General features: G+C 38.1%; 1 protein-coding gene across 2 annotated transcripts in view; it reads right to left on the minus strand.

Moving 5' to 3' along the window:
* The window catches only part of LOC133642220 (troponin T, slow skeletal muscle-like), a 46,928-nt gene that overhangs the window by 40,629 nt on the left and 279 nt on the right, over nt 1-6,020 (minus strand). Inside the window, exon 1 of one of the 2 annotated variants that reach the window (XM_062036304.1) lies at nt 5,865-5,920. The exons of the other annotated variant lie outside the window; for it this stretch is intronic. The gene's annotated coding sequence lies outside the window, so the exon portion shown is untranslated. Of the gene's footprint in view, nt 1-5,864; nt 5,921-6,020 lie in introns of those variants that run through there. 2 annotated transcript variants of the gene reach the window in all.

Here is a 6,020-nt window from a genome sequence, read left to right on the forward strand (position 1 = left end):
ATATAGCTAATTAGCCACTTACATCATGTGTTGCCATCATTATAACCCTTACATAAGTCTTTTAATTTTTTGCGGCTCCAGACAGATTACTTTTTTGTATTTTTTGTCCAATATGGCTCTTTCAACATTTTGGGTTGCCGACCCCTGATATAGCCCAATTCCTGAGTGGGGGGTTACGTTAATCATTTTGCAATGCCGTCTGCTGGAAATTATGGAAAGCGTTGGTCTACATAGCAACTGATGCTGTGGTCAAAATTGGAATTGCCACAAAAAGACATTTTAAGATATTAAACACTACTGCCATCTGGTGGCTTACGTGGATAGCGCACCCCCCCAAATCGTCACGTTTCATGTATCAGGTAAACTGCGATGAATGGGGCCATGTGAATTTTAGCGTGTGTGACTTTGAGAGACTTTTGAGGAGGCAATATTGTTGTCACCACCGTTTGTGTGGGGTTGCTTCCTTATTTGTGATTATTCTTCGCTGATTATTACATCATAGACCCGTGTCTTTTTTTATGCGCAGCAGAGGCACTTAAAGGGAATGTGACAGCCTGCGCATGTCATAATCATGACGGTCAGCTGGATTAAAAAAATTGCCGGACAATTTTTCCAGAATCTGAACAGTCCTCGGGAACTGACCCAATTAGGAACCGGTACCAGGTATATATCCCTATTCATTGCAAATGTGTTCTCAATGCCAACGATGTACCGTGACTAGCAGAACAATTATATGGTCTTCCACTAACCCGCATAGTCACCTGTTGCCATTTATACAACATTTTCAATTGGTGGTGTTAATTTTTCTAATGTTGAATATGTGCCTTGACTTTAAAGGCCTACTGAAAGCCACTACTACTGACCAGGCAGTCTGATAGTTTATATATCAATGATGAAATCTTAACATTGCAACACATGCCCATACGGCCGGGTTACCTTATAAAGTGCAATTTTAAATTTCCCGCTAAACTTCCGGTTGAAAACGTCTTTGGATGATGACGTATGCGCGTGACGTAACCAGTGAAACAGAAGTACCCCATTGAAGCCAATACAAAATAGCTCTGTTTTCATCTCATAATTCCACAGTATTCTGGACATCTGTGTTGGTGAATATTTTGCAATTTGTTTAATGAACAATGAAGACTGCAAAGAAGAAAGTTGTAGGTGGGATCGGTGTATTAGCGGCGGACTACAGCAACACAACCAGGAAGACTTTGACTCGGATAGCAGACGCGCTAGCCGACGCTAGCCACCGACCGCACGGATGATCGTGGTGAAGTCCTTCGTCCTTCCGTCGATCGCTGGAACGCAGGTGAGCACGGGTGTTGATGAGCAGATGAGGGCTGGCTGGCGCAGGTGGAGCGCTAATGTTTTTTCATAGCTCTGTGAGGTCCCGTTATACTAAGTTAGCTTCAATGGCGTCGTTAGCAACAGCATTTTTAAGCTTCGCCAAGCTGGAAAGCATTAACCGTGTATTTACATGTCCCTGGTTTAATAGTATTGTTGATCTTCTGTCTATCCTTCCAGTCAGGGATTTATTTATTTTGTTTCTATATGCAGTTAAGCACGATGCTATCACGTTAGCTGCGTAGCTAAGTTAGCTTCAATGGCGTCGTTAGCAACAGCATTTTTAAGCTTCGCCAGGCTGGAAAGCATTAACCGTGTATTTACATGTCCATGGTTTAATAGTATTGTTGATCTTCTGTCTATCCTTCCAGTCAGGGATTTATTTATTTTGTTTCTATATGCAGTTAAGCACGATGCTATCACGTTAGCTCCGTAGCTAAGGTGTTTCGTCGATGTATTGTCGTGGAGATAAAAGTCACTGTGAATGTCCATTTCGCGTTCTCGACTCTCATTTTCAAGAGGATATAGTATCCGAGGTGGTTTAAAATACAAATCCGTGATCCACAATAGAAAAAGGAGAAAGTGTGGAATCCAATGAGCCAGCTTGTACCTAAGTTATGGTCAGAGCGAAAAAAGATATGTCTTGCACTGCATTCTAGTCCTTAACTCTAACGTTCCTCATCCACGAATCTTTCATCCTCGTTCAAATTAATGGGGTAATCGTCGCTTTCTCGGTCCGAATCGCTCTAGCTGCATTGAAAACAATAGGAAAATATGAGGAGGCTATCAACTGACTACGTCACGCTACTTCCGGTAGGGGCAAGGCTTTTTTTTATCAGATACCAAAAGTTGCGATCTTTATCGTCGTTGTTCTCTACTAAATCCTTTCAGCAAAAATATGGCAATATCGCGAAATGATCAAGTATGACACATAGAATGGATCTGCTATCCCCGTTTAAATAAAACAATTTCATTTCAGTAGGCCTTTAAGGTTGGGAAACTCTGATCTATATTATGGCTAAATGTCCACAGAATATCTAAATATATCAATAATTCATACATATCAGTGGCCTTGTGGTTAGAGTGTCCGCCCTGAGAAAATGGGACCCATTACCTCCCTGCTTGACACTCAGCATCAAGGGTTGGAATTGGGGGTTAAATCACCAGAAACGATTGCCGGGCGCGGCCACCGCTGCTGCTCACTGCTCCCCTCACCTCCCAGGGGGTGATCAAGAGTGATAGGTCAAATGCAGAGGATAATTTCACCACACCTAGTGTGTGTGTGTGACAATCATTGGTACTTTAACTTTTTAATAATTATGTGATTACTGAGATTGTGAGCTGTGTCTGCATCTGTATACGGAAAAGCAATCATCTGGCAGGGATGATGACAAGAAAACACTTATTAATCCGTGAATTATTTATATGCCCAGTGAATACTGCTCAGAGCCCCTTTATGTAGTATATTTGTAAGGTACAGTATAGGGCAGACCTGGGCAAAATGCGGCCCAGTAAGATTTTCAATCCACGTTCTACATCATTTTTTTAGACCTTTAACATCAAAACTGTAGCCGCCATTATGATGTGCAGTGCTGTTTTTAAATTACCGTAAATCTTGAACTATAGAAAGTATTTTAATGGTTGAAATATGAGCTTTTGAGTGTTATACGAGTTATTACAGTAATCTACGTCACAGCAGCTCAGACGAGGAACAAAGCAGAGTGGGCAGGGTTTGTTTTCAGAGCAGCCAGCCCGAAACGCATGTGTCTGGAACAGATGCGGAAGCAAATTTTTACAACCAATTTCTGCATAAAAGTGATCATTTATCATATTGTTGGTGTTTATTACCCTTTGCATTCATATTTTGCTGTTTGTTACATTTGTGTAGTGTTTTGCTTGATTGTAAAAGATGGTCTGAGAAGTAAAAGAGGGGTGATGTTCATGTGTTGTTAATATTCAGTGTTTTACTGTTCTTAGTTAATATTGTAAATCTCACTTTCTTTATTTTAATGTACATTTTGGGTGTCCCATTCAGTAAAAAACTGTAAAATTCCATACCGTTTTTTTGAGGTGGTCTGTCATAACTTTTTTAGAACTCTATCGGACATTGTGACTTTTGGTATTAGTGTTTCTGGAAAAAAAGGGACCCAAACACACATAGTGTACAGCAGATTTTTACAGCTAAATGTGTATATAGCATTTATACACACATTGGCCCCGCAGACACATTTTTTCTCTCAATGTCAAATTATTTTCCCAGCTCTGGTGTAGGGATTGCTATGATGAGCTGTGATATATTAACCAGCATCCTTAGAACATTTCTATTGAATTTCTGGGTTAAAAACTCTACATTACAGTAGAAGAACCTCACTTGAAATGCCTCTAAGGTAGAATTCGGAATTCAACCATGATATTCGTGAACATGCTCCTAAGGACAATCGGAAGTTCAGTTTGAACGAACCATCGCAGATGCACCAGTCCCACCAAAGAATATTAAAAAGAGAACGTAACAGAAGAAAAATACCCATACATTTATGAGAAGATCATTTAAAAATGACATAACACGTTAACACGCGCAATTATCATGTATAAACGCAGATTAATCGCGCAATTTGTTCGGAGCGCACTTGCTCCGGATGGTTAACTGAAAGGCGGCGTGGGTTTCGTTATACTGTCAGTGATCGGGTCCATGCATGCGTCATAGGTGCAAAGATGAGTGCGCAGAATGCGAATGGTGTGCTCACCATCAAATTTGACCTAAAATTTTTAGCAATGGAAAGAAAAACATGTGCATTCATGTAAAGTACTTAAAAAACAATGATAATAACATTGCATTTGTGTCCAAACATTGCTGTTTTTTTAAGTTAATTTAAACCAGGGGTCACCAACGCGGTGCCCGCGGGCACCAGGTAGCCCGTAAGGACCAGATGAGTAGCCCGCTGGCCTGTTGTAAAAATAGCTCAAATAGCAGCACTTACTAGTGAGCTGCCTCTATTTTTTTAATTGTATTTATTTACTAGCAAGCTGGACTCGCTTTGCTCGACATTTTTAATTCTAAGAGAGACAAAACTCAAATAGAATTTGAAAATCCAAGAAAATATTTTAAAGACTTCACTAACTGACAAAGAAACAGATAACCGATTTGGTGTCCAGTTCAAAGTGTGACATGATTTATTAAAAAAATTGAGAGTTGACTTTTGTACTTTACATGAGTTATTATTTGTACAAACATGGTGCAAAGTAATTCATGATTTGTTAAAAAATGTTAGTGGCTAGCTAGTTAAAATGGGATATTGTGATTTCACAAGACTGTCTTAGAAGTGATCATTTGAAAATGTTCAATTTGAAAAATGTGCACTTAGAGAAAATATAAAAATAAAGTGTTGCATATTAATATTTATCTGTTTCTATATATATTTATTGTGAGAAATCATTAAGACGATCAGTGTTGCCACAAAGATAAATATAATTAATTATTAATAATAACATAGAGTTAAAGGTAAATTGAGCAAATTGGCTATTTCTGGCAATTTATTTAAGTGTGTATCAAACTGGTAGCCCTTCGCATTAATCAGTACCCAAGAAGTAGCTCTTGGTTTCAAAAAGGTTGGTGACCCCTGATTTAAACTATACAAAATATTAACAACCTGGGATTAATCATGATTAATCCATACTCGATAATACGATTATAAATATATATATATATTTTTTTTTTAATTAATCGATTAATTATAATTTTCCTGAGGGAACTCTCCTGAATGAATCAATAAAGTATTATCTATCCATCTATCTAATAGCACAACTTGTTATATCAATCAATCAATCAATGTTTATTTATATAGCCCTAAATCACAAGTGTCTCAAAGGGCTGCACAAGCCACAACGACATTTATACAAAAATATGCTAGAGCACTTTGTTGCTTGTACATTTGACACTTACTTACTTTTACAAATGCAGGCTACAATGTTAGAGTACCTACAAATTGCCTCTAAAGGTAACAAATGTTACCAAAAGATGATGTAAGTGATTTACTGCAAATTATGTTGAAATTAACCTCTATCAAAACAACCTTAGAAGCTGTCAGACATGAATCAGTTGCCTTTAGAGTACAAAGAAAGGTTTTAACTACTCGCACATGATCAACACATAGGAAGCATTTAGAGGCCAGTTAGGCTAACATTTGAATATATTTGCACGTATTTTTTTAATCGATTCTTAACATTTTGAACAAAAAACTGGACTTGCTTACTTTGGTTATTAATTTGTAATGGGTGCTTAGGAAAATATATATTCTATGTAGGGCTGTCAAACGGTTAAAATATTTAATCGCGATTAATCACATTTGTTCATAGTTAACTCAAAATTAAATGCAATTTATCACAGATATACATCATTTTTCATCATTAATTCTATACTAACCGCACAGTGCAGAAACCACGATTACAACCGGATGAAAAAAATTCTGCTGCATTAAGTTTGTGCTTTTGTGTAAATAAAGTGAGTTTGATAAACATACCTGTATGAAGGTGTGGTATCAGCTGACACACAAAGGCAGGAGTGTGGCTTCAGTGCATGAACAGGGTAGCTTTATAGCAAGGGGGAAGCACTGTGTGTGTGTGTGTGTGTGTGTGTGTGTGTGTGTGTGTGTGTGTGTGTGTGTGTGTGTGTGTGT

Source organism: Entelurus aequoreus, linkage group LG25, assembly GCF_033978785.1.
Source record: "Entelurus aequoreus isolate RoL-2023_Sb linkage group LG25, RoL_Eaeq_v1.1, whole genome shotgun sequence".
Classification (NCBI taxonomy): domain Eukaryota; kingdom Metazoa; phylum Chordata; class Actinopteri; order Syngnathiformes; family Syngnathidae; genus Entelurus; species Entelurus aequoreus.